The sequence below is a fragment of the Anomaloglossus baeobatrachus genome, chromosome 3 (assembly GCF_048569485.1).
Source record: "Anomaloglossus baeobatrachus isolate aAnoBae1 chromosome 3, aAnoBae1.hap1, whole genome shotgun sequence".
NCBI classification, from domain to species: Eukaryota; Metazoa; Chordata; class Amphibia; order Anura; family Aromobatidae; genus Anomaloglossus; species Anomaloglossus baeobatrachus.
In genome coordinates this window covers 69,065,539-69,084,639 of record NC_134355.1, presented here as the reverse complement: position 1 = coordinate 69,084,639, position 19,101 = coordinate 69,065,539, and positions in this window count along the sequence as shown.

Genomic DNA, 19,101 nt, shown 5'->3' with positions numbered 1-19,101 from the left:
AAGACGAATGGGGCTTTCAAACTTTTTCTATGGTTGGTTCGAAGAAAGAAAGTGAATTACCGTTTTTCCCTGAAAATAAGCCCTGCCTCGAAAATAAGCTCTAGTAGGAATTTTCTGCCTTTTCCAAGTAAGGTCTAAATATAAGCCCTTAACTGAAAATAAGCCCTGGTTGCGGTTCAATAATGAAGTCTAAAAAAGTTAAAAAATATTGCAGGACATGTCATTTTAGAAAGCAGACACCCGCAAAAGAGGAAAGAAAGAAGACAGGAGACGCCTCTCTCTCGCGCGCGCGCACACACACACACACACACACACACACACTCACACACACACACACACACACACACATTCAGTGATATTGTACTGCTATAGGGACCTTGGATGCAGTGGAACACAAGAATCTGCGAAGGAACACATGGAGAACCTGTAGTGTGACACATCAATGTGTTCCACTACAGATCCTCCATGCATCTGAAGCACAACAGAAAACACAAGAAAGGGGGGCATCGGGGGATACAAAAACAATGGGAGGCCCTGGAACTAGTGGGAGGGGTAGGTGGGCATCTCCTAACCTGAGCTGCAACTGTCCCTTCTCTCCTCACCAATCACTATACAGTCTCCGCAACTGTTGCTAAACAGGAACCTGGGACCCTTGGAAGACCCTGTAGTAATACTGACTCGTGAGGGGCAGATGAGGTTCACTAGACCTCACAGCTGCACTAACAACACACCAGGGAAGTAAAGACAAACAGGGAAAAATTTACAAATAAAAGGATATAGCCTGGGCACAGGAAATTGACTTGCAGAACCTTCCTCAAAAGCGGCCAGGACACAAATGACTTTGTATCTTCAGCAGGGAATGCTGGGATACACTACTATTTAAAGCTGAAGGGCGAGATTACTTAGAGCAGCTGGCTGATCAATCAGCAATGAAATGTTTTGTAAAAGCTGCAATAGCAAAACTGGCACTTAACTACTTCAGTGCCAAAAGAAATGAAACCCATTTATATGAAGAGAGCCAGAAGAGAGGTGTCGCGGGCGGAGGAGGGGACGCTGCGCTCTCCCACTGCTCGGGTCCAGCCGCTGCTACTGCGGCTGCTGCTCGGTGGTGTCTCGAGCGGTGGGCCGGATCCCGGGGACTCGAGCGGCGTTCCTCGCCCGTGAGTGAAAAGGGTGGGGATTTTGATTGTGGGGGTTTTGGTTATTGTCCGTGACGCCACCCACGGTTATGGTGATATTAGTGACACCACCGCTGCTCTAGACGGGGATCCCGGGAGCGGTGACAGGGAGCAGCTTTGTTGTTAGTTCTCCCCTCCGTGGGTAGGGGGTTGGTTGTCCCGGGGCCCGGTGATGGGGTAGGGATGGATGGAAGGCAGGTTACGGGGCCTGGTGAGGTGCAGGGTCGCGGGGGCAGCGCTGTGCTGCACGGCACGGTGGTAGTCACTCAGCCAATGATGAGGACACAGTTCTCGGTAAAACACACGGCTGGAAGGACGGGTCCCACAGGCGGCTGCGGTGTTGTTTCTCCCGGCAGGTTGGTGATGACTGCCTTTCCCTGCACCTATGTACGGTAGATGGTTCCAATGGGTTCCCACTGGTAACCCGCTCCCCAGCTTGGTTATGGGCTGGAGGAGCCCCTTTTGCCCGCAGGCGCTGGCCCTGAGAAACGGTTGCCTTGGCGGTGGCGGTGTCTCCTTCACTTGGTTGGACTGTTGCCTTCTGTCGGGGCTTGGCTGTTGGGAAACCCAGGAGGTTCCATTCACTAACGAATTTGGCAAATTCACGGCAACTCCTAGCCTTGCCGGGGTCCGTAAGCCCCTGCCAGATGGTGCTGGCTTCTCTTTGCGTACCGGTCCGGTACCGCCGGGCCACTGCCCGTCCACGGTCCTCACGGTAGACTCCAATCAGCCACTCCTGCAGACGGTCACCACCGTCTGCCAACCTTGCTGTCCCGCCCAGGCCACACACCCGGACGCTGTCAGTTAGTTGCTCTACTACCACTTCTCCTTCCACTTTCACCTCCAAAAACTAATCTGTCTGTTTTCCCGCCTCCAGGACTGTGAACTCCTCAGTGGGCGGGACCAACCGCCTGGCCCACCCCCTGGTGTGGACATCAGCCCCTGGAGGAAGGCAACAAGGGTTTTATGTCTGACCTCGGTGTGCCTGCTGGGAGTGTGGGGTGTGTTGATGTTGTTCTCTGTGGCCCCTGGCTTGTCCAGGGTGCCACAGAGGCTCCAGACCAAAGGCTGTAACTGGTCACAACATGCAGGGAGACGATCGTGACAGTGTGCCTCTTTACTACGTCTATATGGTTTTATTGAAATAAAATTTGATATTTGTAGAAAGTTTAACCACTTCATTCATCATTGAAACAGATACTTTTTAAATGAAATCTGTCACCAGTTTTTTGCCACCAAATCTGAGAGGCAGAACCACTGATTTCAGCAATAGGTCACTTACTGTTTGTTGTAATCTTGATGAAATCACTGTTTTAGATGCAGGAAATCATCCTTTGAGGACTATTAACCCTGCTGCCATGTAGTCCTCCATATTCATGAACAATATATTATTCAGAACCCAACTATTGATTGATAATTTATACAGAGCTCAGCATTCAGAGAACTTGTAAATCTGCAGCAAATATAACTGTGAGTTTATAAAAAAAAAAAAAATCACACAGCCCAGCAAGTGACACATTACTGAAATCAAGGTCTCTGCCCCTGCTTTATTCTGCTCTCATATGGGGAAAGAAAAACCTGCTGACATATTCCCTTTAAGGACAATGTGAGACTGTTATAAGACTGAAGTTCTAATTAAAGAGTACCACTTAGATCCTAAACACACCAGTAAATCCAGCACCGAATGACTGTAAAATGGAACTAAAATTCAGAAATTTCATTAAGCTGCTTTGAAGGAATTGTAAATGAGCCGTGGATGCAAGAAAACCCTCAAACGTTACACAGCTGCAACAATATTCCCTAGAGGAGTGGGAAAATATCACTTCTAGTTTAAGGCAGAGTGTAGACAGTTGTAAGGAACACCTGCTGGAGGAGGTTTAGATTCCACCAGTCAATTTGGAATATATTTTTCTGTCTAGATGTATGACTAAAAATAAAAAGGAAAAGTTAAAAAATAAATGTGAAAACTTTGGATGTTCTTACTTTGGTGTGCATATGTATTCATGTGTTTACATTCTGACAATTTGCACATTGGAATACTGTTCTTGGGGTACATGCACTACAAATTATCATTTGTATGAACTTTTTAAATACTTAATAGTCACTATCATTTCAATAGTATGCGTGTTTCTCCACTTATGAGCGACTTCTCATCCTCCTGCCTCTTGAACGTATCATTACTCAGTGTGTCCACCCATATCCTGTCCACCACCAGTAACTTGAGAACAGCGGCAGCTATAGTCATAGAAATGGTGTCTAGGTGTATAGTAAAGTAGCCATGCGCCACGCAATGAAACCACCTATAGCGCCACCTGGTGGAAAACAACGGAGTTAGCATTTTTATCTCGAAAATGGAACGAGATAGAGAAAAAAAAGTGAATTAAAAAATTGTAAAACATCATCAATTCAATACGAATCGACACCTTGCATACAGAAATGCTATGATATGAAACCCATGAGCCCCCCAAAACATTGAATGCTGGACACGCATATAGCGCTCATTTAACTTTGATGCTCAAAGTGGCCACCGTCAGCTGCAATGCACATCTGGACTCTGGACAGCATACTGTATCTTGCTGCACGTTGTGCAATATGGTAGGTGACACGTTTGCACAAGCATCTGTGATACATCGTCGTAGGTCCTGCAATGTTGGTGGAGGGGTCGCATACACCTGCTGTTTGATGTGACCTCACAGAGAGAAGTCCAATGGGGTCAGGTCAGGTGAGCGTGGAGGCCACTCCACGCAGCCACCATACCCAATATCTTGTAGGTGTAATGCCTGATTGGAGCCACAGACTCAGACTGCCTGTAAGGGGAGTCTAGAGAAAAGCCGCTCACAAAGCAGGACCCCAAGAACTCTGCAACCCTTTGACCCCTATACAGGGATTTGGAATTACACAGAGCCCCAGAGATCACTACCTGTGGTAGGCTGTAGTCCGTGGTCGTCAGGCAGGGTCAAAAACCAGGAGATGCTAAACAGGAACAGAATCGGCAGGCAAGGGCGTAGTGAGGAGACAAAGCAGAGGTCAAATCCGGAACTGGCAGCAAGGTACAAAAACGACAGGCAGGAGGGTAGTCAAACAACAAGCAAAGGTCAGCGCACAGGAATCAAAATACAAACAGCACATGAGCCAGGAGTACAGAACTATCTCTGGCAGTGGTCATGTGACAGGAGGCGGAATAAGAAGGGTGTAATGTCTTCCCATTGGCTGCATGTGAATGTTGGCAACTTCAGCTGGAAGACACACGCCACCTACAGTCAGCCAGTGGTACTGCAGGTTCCAGGGAAACCCAGCCTAGTGGATCAGCGGAGCCTGTGCTCCGCAGAGCCACGGGCACCGACTCCTCTCCCATCACCAGCACTATCCATGGTGGGAACATGGCGTCGTCTGGCGATCGGAGCAGAAGTCACAGGAGCGGACTCCGGTGGGGACGTGACAGTTGGAAGGTCTCCATGAGGTATCGCTCCACGTCCGCAGCCTTGTGAGTTTTATACATTCTAATCATAGCATTTCTGTATGCAAGGTGTCGATTCGTATTGAATTGATGATGGCCTACAACTTTATAATTCACTTTTTTCTCTATCTCGTTCCGTTTTCGACATAAAAATGCTAACACCGTTGTTTTCCACCAGGTGGTGCTATAGGTGGTTTCATTGCGTAGCGCATGGATGCTTTACTATACCTAGACACCACTTCTATGCCTATAGCTGCCGCAGTTCTCAAGTTAATGGAGGTGGACGGATATGGGTGGACACACTGAATATGAACTTCAGCTAAAATATATCTTGCCCAAAACATGAAGTACTGACGGCTTGTTGGGGAATATAATTACATCAACCTATGAAGAGGGTAGTGGGTGGAGGCAAAGCCTAACAGAATTGGTGCTGCTGGTTTCTAATAATGGTTTTATCTAACCCTTGAGCTGAATCCACAGATTCACTGCTGGATAATGTCCTTTATGTGGGTGATGTTTCTGAACAAGTTCTACGAAGAGACAAAAGAGCATGGAATCCTTTATGTCTGTGTGTGGTGTGTATGGAAGACATCATCCTAGCTAGTTTCCACCTACTAGCACAGAGACAGCAGAAAATTCAAGTTAAATCCTGCAGAGGAGAGGAAAACTTGTCACTAGGAGTTTCATTCACAACTCACCAATTGTCAAGGCGGCATCAGATGCTGTTCACGTTACAGATCCTGACACTATGGTTTCTCTGGTGCTTGTGAGCTACATAGGCAGGTTCAGGTGTTGATCAGCTGTGTGCTCATTCAAAATCTGGTTCGCAAGAGTTAACCTCTGCTAGCCTGCTTGTTACTTCTGGGATCACATGTTGTTGGAAGCCTATCACATTGGCCCCCTTCTTATTTAAGATGGTGGAATCTGTCCTCTCACGCCGACTATAGTTTATTGTTGTGTTGGTCTGTGTGCTGTTTTGTCCCAGTCTTGCTGATGATAGTATTGTTTTGTGCTTTGAGTTGTTGTGAAGTTCTCCCATTGTCGTGTTGTTTCCTCCCTGCTCTTATGTTCCTCCTAAGCACTTATTGTCTTATATCTCTGTGTGTGTGCTTAGAGAAAGAGTTTTGGTTTACCCTTTTGTCTATTTCTGTTGGCTCTATCACTCGTGCTCCGGTCCTCCCCAGGCTGGTCAGGAGCAGAGCTAGGAAGGTGGCTCAGACATCCTCACCTTCAGAGGTATCTCTGAGATCAGGTATAGCTAGGGTCCCCTAGCCTAAGGGCCAGTTTTAAAGCCCCTGTCCTCTGCTTTCTCCCCATTCACCGTAACAATATTGGCCAGAAATAATGGTATTCGTTGTGTTCACACACAACATCTTATTCTAAAAATAAGCCCAAGTTAGGCATAGAATGCATTGATCTGATCAACTGCTGTCTGCTGGATTCATTTTTATAAATCGTAATTTATCAATCATAATGCTCGTTGTAAAATAAATAGTACATTTCGAAATATTCCCCTGGATTGAAGGTTCAGCCTGGCAGTATGTGTGGCATCTATGGTACAATCTCATGTGGCCTATTAATTTCCCTTCTGTAGAATAATTTGATTCCTGCATGAACGTGACACATATTTGCACTTTGTAGATCTTTCTCTAATTAGAATGACGAGTAAGTAAGGCAGTGATACTTATCATCTAAAATTAAATGTGTGTCTGAAACTATGGCTTGTCGTGACTTTATTGGAATCATATTTCTCTTTTCTTATATTTCAGTACATTGCACATAACTGAAATGTTATTAGATCATGCACTTCATAAAATAAAGTTATCATCGTTTCCTGTTCTGTTTAAATGTTAAAATTCTAAAGTTTAATATTCCAGATTATTGGAATTATCTAGATAAATAATGATAAACAGATATGGTATAGTAAGAGAATGGTGTAATAGTCATAAATAGGTGGTATTACGGATCAGCTAGCTATACTAGTGCAGTCTATGATTTTTCACTGTTCAATTTGTTGTACACCCTCAATAAAGCACCTATTAAAGTCTATAGAGGTTTATACTAATTTACAAAAAGGAGACAAATAGGCAAAGATGATTGTTTAGATAAGGTGGGGGGGATCTCTATTTTATCACTTCTGCTTCTGGAGGTGAGAGGTTCTGCTAACGTGGCGATGAACCAAAACATTGCATCTATGAGATAATCCAGTCCAAAGAAAAAACAGAGTGGTATTAGGAAGAGATCCGCGCTCACCAGTAAGAAGGTCCAGACTTCGGTAAAAGAATAATATCTTTATTCTTCCAGTCACCACACTACACGTTTCGGGAATATGCGGTTACCCCTTCACCCTTCATCAGGTGTTTAAATGACCATCTGCTAGTCTTATGCTTGTCTGTTGGTTGTGTTTCACCCAACCACAGGGGTAAGTATCTGATGATTCTTTACTCACTGTGTGATTTATGATAAGACCCTATGTGCGCTTTTTCCTTTTAACAGAATCTATGAGATAACTGTTGAGGAAAAATATCAATCAAGTCAACAGAGAACCAAGGAGTCAAGTACATTGGATTCAAATGTGCTGTCAGGGATAGCCAGGTTACAGTCCAAGAGGTCAGGCCGTTTAAAGGGCTATAGAGAGATCCAGGCAATCCAAGGTCAAACATACACATGTGACCAGAAGGGGCGCGGCCTCAGCCAACAAAGCTGATACAAGGAAGCACCATTTGTCTGTTAGCTGAGGCCCCGCTCCTTCTGGTCACATGGGTATGACCTCATCACAGGCACTGCTAGGTCGATTGTATCATACTTATGCTAATTCTAACAGAGGGAGGGGATAACTATTAATACCCCCCCCCCCGATATTATCTGATCCTCAGCTGCTGTCGCTCAACAAGCAGCTAATTTATAAACTTTATTTTCTTGGATTTCAAAACCTAAACATCTGAACTGACCACTAAAGTTATGTATGAATTGCAAGAAATTGGCCATATTACATAATACCTGAGGGAGCCACTTAGGGGTACTTTGCACACTATGACATCGCAAGCCGATGCTTGCGATGTCGAGTGCGATAGTACCTGCCCCCGTCACAGCAGCGATATCTTGTGATCGCTGCTGTAGTGAACATTATCGCTACGGCAGCTTCACATGCACTTACCTGCCCTGCGACGTCGCTCTGGCCGGCGACCCGCCTCCTTCCTAAGGGGGCGGGTTGTGCGGCGTCACAGCGACATCACACAGCAGGCGGCCAATAGAAGCGGAGGGGCGGAGATGAGCGGGACGTAAACATCCCGCCCACCTCTGTCCTTCTGCATAGCCGGCGTGAGCCGCAGGACGCAGGTAAGCTGATGTTCCTCGCTCCTGCGGCTTCACACATAGCGATCTGTGCTGCCACAGGGGAACAAGGAACAACATCGTACCGTCGTGGCAGCGCAATTCTGAAAATGTCGGACACTACACCGATGATACGATTATGACGCTTTTGCGCTCGTTAATCGTATCATAAAGGATTTACACACTACGAAATTGACTGCGACGCCAGATGTGCGTCACTTTCGATTTGACCCCACCGACATCGCAGCTGCGATGTCGTAGTGTGCAAAGTACCCCTTAGTAGTGCCCCTTAGGGAAAAGCCCACTCCACGGAGCATGTATGACCAGAGAAAAAGGGAGATAAGGCAATAATCACATTCAGAAAATTACATTTTATTACTTAAAATCACATAACATTAGTTTGTACAAAAATACATTATTTGAAATAGGTCTGACAATTCAGTAGAAATTGAACATGGTTTATGTGGGAACAGTTACTTACCACACAGAACCAACCAATTGTGTGGAATCTAGAACCTAATATGCCACCATATTCATAAGAACGTTTCATATAGAGAAATTGCAGCAGGGTGACAGACCAAGGGAGAGGCTATAGAGGAGTAGTATGGTGTCTGCTGATCAATTGTTGGCTCCTCCTGGTTGCGCATTTTCCCAGGCTTGGACATATAGCATGCATACTTATGCCTGGACACGTGTAGTCAGGTTGGTCCTTGCCTGTGGTCCTGTGCAGCAGTCGAGTTAACCCTTTACTGCAGCTGTGGTGAGTTCCATAGGGGAATTATATTCATGTATTCTGCTTATCAGCAGACACAATACTACTCCTCTATAGCCTCCCCCTTCGTCTGTCACCCTGCTGCAATTTCACTATATGAAACGTTCTTATGAATATGGTGGCATATTAGGTATTAGGTTCTAGATTCCACACAATTGGTTGGTTCTGTGTGGCAAGTAACTGTTCCCACATAAACCATTTTCAATTCCTACTGAATTGTCAGACCTATTTCAAATAATGTATTTTTGTACAAACTAATATGTGATTTTAAGTAATAAAATTTAATTTTCTGAATGTGATTATTGCCTTATCTCCCTTTTTCTCCGGTCATACATAAAGTTATGTATAGAATCAGCCTGATAGTGCCAGTATAGCACTGGTTTTAGGTTATATAGGAAAATCCTGGTGATTTGGTTCCCTTTAAGTCTTACGGAGGGGTGCCACCCTCTTAAAATCGCTAAGGTATGAGGGTGTGATCTCAGAACCAGCAAAAGTTTTGTTGAAAATAATCAACAGCGTCACAAAAATATGTTGAGAAAAAAAGACGAAGATTAATTGCCAAAGATTTGAGAAGAATCAAATGTGAAGAGACCTGGACCCCATTATCCACCAGAGCTGTCATATTCTAGAACTGCAAGCTCCCTGGAGGCCCAGAAGTAAAAGTTGTTCAGTGCTCAGAGCTACGGCCGAGGTAAGGAGGCTGAAACCTGACCACCACTGAACAAAACACAGAAGTAGAAACTTGAAGAATGGGCCAAGAAATACATGACTGGTGAGATGAGTGACTCTTGATGGACCAGATGGATGAACCTGTGGCTGGATCAATAATGGGCACAGATCTCCACTGCATCTCAGACACCAGCAAAGTAGAGGTGGGGGACTGCTATGGGTTGGTATTATTAAAGATAAGCTAGTTGGACCGTTTCAGATTGAAGATGGACTCAAAATTAAACTCCAAACTGTCAGAAGACACTTTCTTCAAGCAGTAATAAAAAGAACCTGGAGAAGCGTGGATCCATCTGTTAATAAAACGAAGGTCCGGTCTGTGATATGAGTGAATAGGCCCCTTCCACACCTGACATAAACCATAATGAGAACTTGTCGGCTCTACTTGAATAAGAGATTTCCAGTGAAGGAAATCAGTCACCTTTCTGAACAATGTCTGGGAGGCGGAGATTGGTGCTGCCCAAAACATTGATCGTCAACAGAATAAGAAGCTGACAGACTCCATGGATTATGACTGTTGTTAACTGTTATTAAACCGAAGGGGGACTATATTGGTAACATATACAGGGTGGGCCATTTATATAGATACACCTAAATAAAATGCGAATGTTTGGTGATATCAACTTCCTGTTTGTGACTCATTAGTATATGGTAGGGGGGAAACTTTTCAAGATGTGTGGTGACCATGGCGGCTATTTTGAAGTCGGACATTTTGGATCCAACTTTATTTTTTCCAATGGATAGAGGGTCACATAACACAGCAAACTTATTGAGAATTTCACAAGAAAAACAATGGCGTGCTTAATTTTAACGTAACTTTATTTGTTCATTAATTATTTCCAATTTTATGACAACTTATAAAATGTGTTCAAAGTGCTGCCCATTGTGTTGGATTGTCAATGCAATCCTCTTCACCCACTCTTGACACACTGATAGCAATACCACAGAAGAAATGCTAGCACAGGCTTCCAGTATCCGTTGTTTCAGATGCTGCACATCTTGTATCTTCACAGCACAGACAATGCCTTCAGATGACCCCAAAGATAAAAGTCTAAGGGCGGCTTTGCACGTTGCAACATCGCACGTGCGATATCGGTGGGGCCAAATCGAAAGTGACGCACATCCGGCGTCACTTTCGACATCGTTGTGTGTAAATCCTAGATGATACGATTAACGAGCGCAAAAGCGTCGTTATCGTATCATCGGTGCAGGCTCCGACTTTTTCATAATTACGCTGCCGCGACAGGTACGATGCTGTTCCTCATTCCTGCGGCAGCACACATTGCTGAGTGTAAAGCCGGAGGAGCGAGGAACATCTCCTTACCTGCCGCCGGCGGCTATGCGGAAGGAAGGAGGTGGGCGGGATGTTTACATCCTGGTCATCTCCGCCGCTATTGGCCACCTGCCGTGTGACGCCGCTATGACGCCGCACGACCCGCCCCCTTAGGAAGGAGGCGGGTCGCTGGCCAGAGCGATGTCGCAGGGCAGGTGAGTGCATGTGAAGCTGGTGTAGCGATAATTTTCGCTACGCCAGCTATCACACGATATCGTACCTGCGACGGGGGCGGGACCTATCGCGTGCGACATCGCAGCATCGGCTTGCGATGTCGCAATGTGCAAAGCTCGCCTAAGGGGGTCAGATCGGAAGACTTTGGTGGCCATTCAACTGGCCCACGATGACCAATCCACTTTCCAGGACACTGTTCATGTAGGAATGCTCGGACCTGACACCCATAATGTGATGGTGCACCGAACATTTCAAGTTTCAAGTGTAAAGAATTCTTTTATTTTTACCTTATTACCATGCAATGGATTGTACATTATTTCTCCTTTAATAATTAAACTGCAGTTCTGGCAATACAAACGGGCATATATTCTGTTTTTCTGAGTGTCCAGGAAAGATTGTCCCGATTTCTTTTACTATTTTGGCCCACGCCAGGTGTGTATTTTTAGAACACTAAGTTAGACCAACAAACAATTTTATGTGTGTTTTATATATGTATCACTTGTCAAACATACCAAATAGTCACTAATGAATTTCCAAGTATTGAGCTTCATCGTTGTATACAGTAGTCAGTGGCTTTCTTCCCTTAAGTAATAAACCAAGGAGAATCATTGTTGTTCTTAAATCAATAATGGTAATCACTGTATACAAATTTAATGAGTGTTTGGAGGTGATGAACTGTGTGTTACATTACTAAGTAATTAGTCAAATTGTAGAATAACAGCTCATCACCTCTACATTCCAGAAAAAATCTGTGCCAGTTTTCTTTACTTGACATTATATTATATGGAGAGCACAGTTTCTGTTCAATGTTTCTTTAGAAAAAGATCCATGTAATGACTGTCCCTAACTTATAAATGGTAATATTACTAATTAAGGCCATCAAGAACAAGCTGCAACTTTTATCTTTGTACTATTAGTTGTTGTCCCAAAGGTGTTAAGAATAACTAAATATTCTATAGACTATGGCCCAGATACCAAAAATGTTTCATGGCAGAATTTTCGCATAAAAAGTTTTGAAAAGTTACAAAATGTTTGTGAAACTCAAGGGTGTGCAAAAAATTGTGAGTTTTTGTATTTTCAAGCCATTTTTAGTTCAAATTGAAGTTTATTAATATCATATGACTGACATTTCACTTTACATAGAAAACAATTCAAAACAAGATACACTCTCAAAACAAAATATAGGGCATAATACATCACAATATTATGAATTCCATAATAACTTTCTTACATGACTCCGCATCAATGATAAATCTGAGTCAAGAAGTAAAGAAACAAGTCTTAAAAATGCAAGAAGTCGAGGGGGAGAATAGTAAGGGGATGGTTGGGACATGAGAGGAGAATTCAAGAAAGCTTGGGAAAGTATAGAAAAAAAGAGAGTGAAGGTAAAAACACAAGAAAAACTTAGGAGAACGCACGACCCGATCCATCCAGCCACCGCCCCCCCATTTCCCATAAGCCAGTACAAACTCTGCTCAAACCATGCCTAGCAGCCAATTATCCCGATCTGAAGAGTCTTTAAAAAGGACCCATGGAGTCCAAAGACCCAATACCTTGGTCGAAGTGTCAGTTATTTGTCCTACCAATTCTTCCATTGTAAATAATGTACTCACCTCCTGCAACAAATCTTCCCGAGATGGAACCCGTGTCTGTTTCCAGTACCTGGGGATCAGACATCTCGCTGCCCCCAGGACGTGACGTAGTAGACTGTTTTTAAAACAAGATATGGACCAATCACATAATGACAATAGAGCAAGCTCCGGAGCAGGAGTGACCTTGCGTGTGGAGAGTAGATTAATTAGATTGAACGCTGCCTTCCAAAGTCCCTTGATAGCCTCGCATGCTCACCAGATATGTATGTATGATCCTCTATCGTTTAGGCTTTCAAGCCATATTTGCTCAGCTCTGACAAAATATATAGAGATGGAGTATGGTCGAGTGTGGCCAGCCCTACTCGTCCAATTTATGATTAGTGGCGGTGTTCCTTATGCCACAAATCTTACTCCAGTCCCTGACTGGAATTAAATATTTGGTGAGGAGCACACAGAGGCACACACCATTTTTAACCTCTCTTGTTAAGAATGTGTAATAAACTCACATGAGACAAATAGGTAAAACACTGAAAAAACTGCAATTGGCCCAGGCGGTTCCTGTAAAGTTTCCAAAACTTGTGGAAATTTGATATTTAGTGACACAATTTATTAAGAGGTCCCCTTGGATTATCTTTTCCTGTAAAAACTAGAGTTTCTTGTGGTACCTGCAATGGCTAGAATGGTCCTAACCCCAGATTATATTGTGACAACTTGGACCTTTGCTGCCTAAACGGCTGGCGAGTGCTTCACGTACCTACCTAAGAACCAAACCAGAGGGCAGAGCAGAGGCAATTTCCCTACTGAAAGGGGAAAAAGTGCTGAGCTAGAAAGAGATTCCAGAGTGAGTAAAAACAAACCACGTAAAATAAAGTGAAAAAATAATGAAAGTACTGCTAGATAGTATGGCCTCTACGTCCTAACTGCAAACATGATATAGGTGCAGTATGAAAAACAAAAACAGCAGAGAGATAAACTCCAGCTAGTCTTATACTGACTGGCAAATATAACAGCAGTAAGGCTGGACATCTAAGTGAGAATATTACCAGCAGGAAATACTAGCATGAGGACGGTCGGTATATATAGCCGCACCCAAAAGGTGATTGGACAGACAAATGGATAAATAAAAAAAAACTGCTAACCTAAAAGACTAAAGCAAGGATAAAAGATAACACCCAGAGAAAAGCTGTGGCTTACTGGACAGACAGGACGACCACAAAGCAGAGGGTCATGGATTTGAACCCCGACGCATAACACTCTCCTGAGTCGTAAAGAGGCGTGCAACTCTTAATGAATCATGAACTTTGCACTCCATAACACTCCCTCATCAAGACCTGGACTTCTCCTACAGTGCAATCCATAGGCAATCAACTCAACCTTTGAGGGTCAAGTTTAGGGTTTAGCAAATATCATTGAAACCAATGGAAGAGCACTCCTATCCATGAAGTCTCTAGGAAAAGAGGTAAGCATATTTTGAAGTCTTTGAAATAACCACCTAAAATTGCTGTGAAAAAGGAGCTTTTCTGGCTTCTTTTCCAGTGATAGTCCTAATACCTTTCCATTAGTGACCTGCCACTTGTGAGTCTCACACCTTCCACATGTTTCTTCCTAGCTGGTTGGCAGTTCAAAATGTTATTTTTTCCTAGTGAAGCTTGGTAACATGGTTAAAACCATAACATTATTAGTTATTACTAGTGTTAATAGTCATTAAAATACCCAAAATGGCCAGTTCTTGGTAGTGAAATACCCAGTCAATATCACCTGTTATATGTAAAAATTGTTTATATGTCAGGAGGTGAATCATATGAATTTTAACCCAATGTTAAATCAATTTTCCGTAAAATAAAACATATGTTACATCGGGGGTTTTTTAAGGGATTTACAAATCTTGTCCAATAAAGGTGATTTAATCTGTAAAAACTCAAATTTGCTAGGTCTGAAGTACAGTGGAACCTTGGTTTAAGAGTAACTTGGTTTGAGAGTGTTTTTCAAGACAAGCAAAGATTTTTACAAATTTATAACTTGGTTTAAGAGCAATGTTTTTCAAGAAGAGCAAATACTCACCATACATGCTTCCAGTTCTGTCCTTTCACCACGTTCTGACCCGCTCTGGAGGTAACTTTCTGTACATGTGTACTGTGTACTGTATACAGTATACCATTGTACAGTACAGTATATACTACATAGCAGTATATACTATATAGCAAGTCTATCAACTTGCAAACTTCAAACGGAACCTGAAAACTCATCTGTTCAGAAATGCCTACAATCTACAATGAACTCGCTGCCGCCCGACCACCGTGCGGAGCTGCCGCCCGACCACCGTGCGGAGCTGCCGCCCGACCACCGTGCGGAGCCGCCGCCTGACCTACACCCCACCTATTGTCTCCTCCCCATAATCCTATAGAATGTAAGCCCGCAAGGGTAGGGCCCTCTTCCCTCTGTACTAGTCTGTCTACTGTAACTTGTATACGTATTTTGTATGTAACCCCCTTCTCATGTACAGCACCATGGAATTAATGGTGCTCTATAAATAAATAATAATAATAATAATAATAATTTGTGGATACAGAATTGTACTTTATTTCTCCTAACCAGTACAGGACATTGCTTGTAGTGTAACTCCTGCACACCAACAATTTTATTGTAAGGTAACGTACACTTTAACTTGTTTTTATGTTTTTTTCCTGTACAGTATAGTATTTTGTATTAGTGTACTGTAATAATTTTATATGAATACAGGACATTATATTGTATTACTGTAATAAGTTTGTATAAATACAGCTAATATTTTGGGGTTGTGGAACGAATTGTCTGTGTTTCAATTATTTCCTATGGGAAAATTCACTTTGATATACGAGTAACTTGGTTTAAGAGCACAGTCCCGGAACCAATTATGCTCGTAATCCAAGATTCCACTGTATTGTTAAAAAATATAAATCAAAAGCAAATTGTTTTGTAGCAAATTCATTATTTGTAAATACCAATAATGCAAGGTCTCCACTTGTCCCGATAAGACGTGTGAGGTCTCTTGAGACAACTTGTTTAAACTATTCATCAGAAACAGCCCTAGTAAAGTCAAAATGACCTCACCATAGAAATGCATGGTGACCTGATAGTAGCCGACCATTTAATAAACCGTACACTGACAGACTTTTGATAATTTTTAAAATTGGCCAAAAATATTCCTCCTAGTCATTTTTAATCAGGTAGACATTCTGTGCAGAACATTGCTTCACACTGATGGTGTTACTGTCAGAAGGAACATCATCCTGCTTCAATTGAGATGTGTGATGTGCCACATATTTCATACCACCCTGCACTTCCTTCCCACTAATACGTCTTTGGAAATACTATTGCCCGAATGGATGTTGCCAGTGATGTCGATGATGCTTCTGGTGCCAACACAATCTTAGCCGTGATTTGGGTTTCCTATTTCCCTAGCCCATCCATTGTCCTTACCACTTTTTCTTTTTCAATACTTTTGGTAAAACACTATTACTAACCTTTGATAATGTTTTGAACCCCAATTACTTAGTGATTGTCGAAAGGAACCAAGAAGAAAAGCTAGTTAGGAAGGTAATGTACAGAGAGCAAAATGTAATGTACAGAGAGCAGCAAGGCACAATATAGGTGTGGTATTTATGATTGTCCAATTGTATTAGTAAAACCAAAGTGCAAAAACAGACATACGAAGATACATTTTTTTTCTATAATTTTAACATAATGCAACTGCCTTGCCAAAACTGTCAGTATATGCAACAGTAATTGTAGAATAAACCTGGCTCGACTATAAGATTGGGTGCTCTGGAGTAATAACATTTTTTTAAACCATTTCAGACTTCTTTATAACTTTATTGTGGTGTGCCATAGTTTTTTTTAGTATATGCAACAGGGAATTTTATTGTTGTGGTGTGTGCAGATGGAAAATTTGACTACTTTTAAACAGATATATATATAAAAAAAATTGTTTGCAGCATGCACACCTTGTGAAGTAGAAAGCTGCAGTTCTATAACTGCATTTTGGGGATGTATTGTTGCATTTGTGAAAAAGAATTATGCCTCACATCACAAAAAGGATTGCACAAGGAATAAATTAACCCAATACAGTTGCTTGTGTCATCAAGCACACTCTCTCTGACTGACACTGATTTCAGATTTTCTTTTGTGTAAAAATATTGTGCTGGCTTGTTTCTGCTTTCTACTTCATTAAAAATGAATAAAAATAATTGTGTAATTGTAAATCATATGCAACAGGGGAGATGCGATCTACACCATACCAATGATCAACAACACTGAGACTGGCACTGCTGTTGACACCTTTTCTTTCTTTCTCTATACTCACCTTCCCTACTACTGTGTAACGCCTGCCTGGCTCAACAAACTCAGATGGGATGTAATGGACAGGCTAGAGGGAAGCCACTCGCCAAGCAGGACCCCCAGAACCCTGAAACCCTTTAACCCCTATACAGGGATTTGGAATTACACAGGGCCCTGGAGATCACTACCTGTGGAAGGCTACAGTCCGATGAGAGTAGTCGTCAGGCAGGGTCAAGCCAGGAATAGCAGAACAGGGACAGAATCGGCAGGCAAAGACGTAATCAGAAAACGTAGCAGAGGTCAAATCCGGATCGGGCAGCGAGGTACAAAAACAGCAGGCAGAAGGGTAGTCAGGAAACACGCAGAAGTCAGCACATAGGAATTACTAAGCATAATAGGGTGGACCAGGAGCCAGGAAATCAAAACTATCTCTGGCAGGGGTCAGCAGACAGGAGGGGAACTAAGAAGGGTGTGGTGTCTTCCCATTGGCTGTAGCTGAACGCTGGCAACTTCAGCTGGAAGACACACGCCACCCACAGTCAGCCAGTGGTACTGCAAATCCCAAGATAACCCAGCCCAGTAGATGATCGGAGCCTGCGCCCACCGGTGTCGCTGGCATCGACTCCTCTCCCATCACCAGCACCATCCACGGCAGGAACACGGCGTCGCCTGGCGATCGGAGCAGAAGTCGCTGGAGCGGACTCCGCTGGTGACGTAACATACTGTAGTAGAACAACATATTACTGTCTGCAGTATTTAGCTATATATTAGGGCTTTTTATTTCTATCTAATTGCTGACGTCCTCTGACATTCAAATTCAAGTATGCTTTATTGGCAGGATCAAAATACATTAGTGTTGCCAAAGCAAGAGAAATACATTAAGTGTGGTGGGAGGGGATCAGGGTTATGGGGAGTTGGGGGCACAATTTGGGCTCTGAAAGTCCATTTAGGGGCCTTATGTTCCCCTCAGCTTATGACATGTGATGACATATTGGGCGGCGATCTCCACCATTGATTCCTCTTCCCCCAGTAGGAAGCGGAGTTTCATGTCCTCGTCCATGGATGGAAAGTCCGGGGTATGGGTGGTAAATTTCTGGAAGTGGGAGGCCCTCACTGCTCAGTATTTGTCACAGTGCAGCAGGAAGTGTGCCTCGTCCTCCAGAGCACCCTGCTGGCAGTGCTAGCACAGTCTGTTCTCCCGCGGCTTGTATGTCTGTCGGTGCCGCCCTGTTTCTACCTCTAGGCTGTGGGCACTCAGTCTGTACAGGCTCAGGGTCTGCCTGTCTTTGGGGTGGCGTAACCCTTCCAGATATGGGGTCAGAGTGTAGTCCCTCCGCAGTGACCGGTAGATGGTGAGTTTCTGCGAGTTCTCTAATTCACTCTTCCAGTCCTCTGTGTATTGCATCTTGCAGCTCTCTGAGATCTCTTTTATTTGGGCTTTTGTCAGGGTGTGTTGCTGACTTTGGCTGTACTGGCTGCTGTGGTTCCTGGCTTGCCCTGGGCTCTGGCTCAGCAGGGCTTTATGATGGTAGGAGCTGGGGTTGCTGTTCTGTATGTGCGCCTGATGTGATAGCACCCTCTTGTGCATACTGACATAGCGACATACTCTCACTCTTAAGGGGTCTTTACACGCTGCGATATCGTTAGTGAATTATCGTTGAGGTCACAGTGTTTGTAACGCACATCCGGCTTCATTAACTAGATTGCAGTGTGTGATACCTACGAGCGACCTTAAACGATGGCAAAAGAGGTCAAAATCGTTTGCCGTGGAGAGGTCGTCCTGAAACCAAAAATCGTCTGCTTATTAGCGATGTTGTTCCTCGTTCCTGCAGCACCACACATCACTGTGTGTGACACCGCATGAGCAACGAACATCTCCTTACCTGCATCCCGCCGGCAATGCGGAAGGAAGGAGGTGGGCGGGATGTTACGTCCCACTCATCTCCGCCCCTCCGCTTCTATTGGACGCCTGCTGTGTGATGTCGCTGTGACGCCGCACGAACCGCCCCCTTACAAAAGGAGGCGGTTCGCCAGACAGAGCGACATCGCAGGGCAGGTAAGTCCATGTGACGGGGACTAATGAGGTTGTGCAGCGCTGTGGGCAGCGATTTTCCCCTGTCGCACAACCGACGGGGGCGGGTACAATCGCTTGCAATCTCGCTAGCGAGATTGCAGCGTGTAAAGTACCCTTTAATTTTATACAGGCTATATATTTAGTA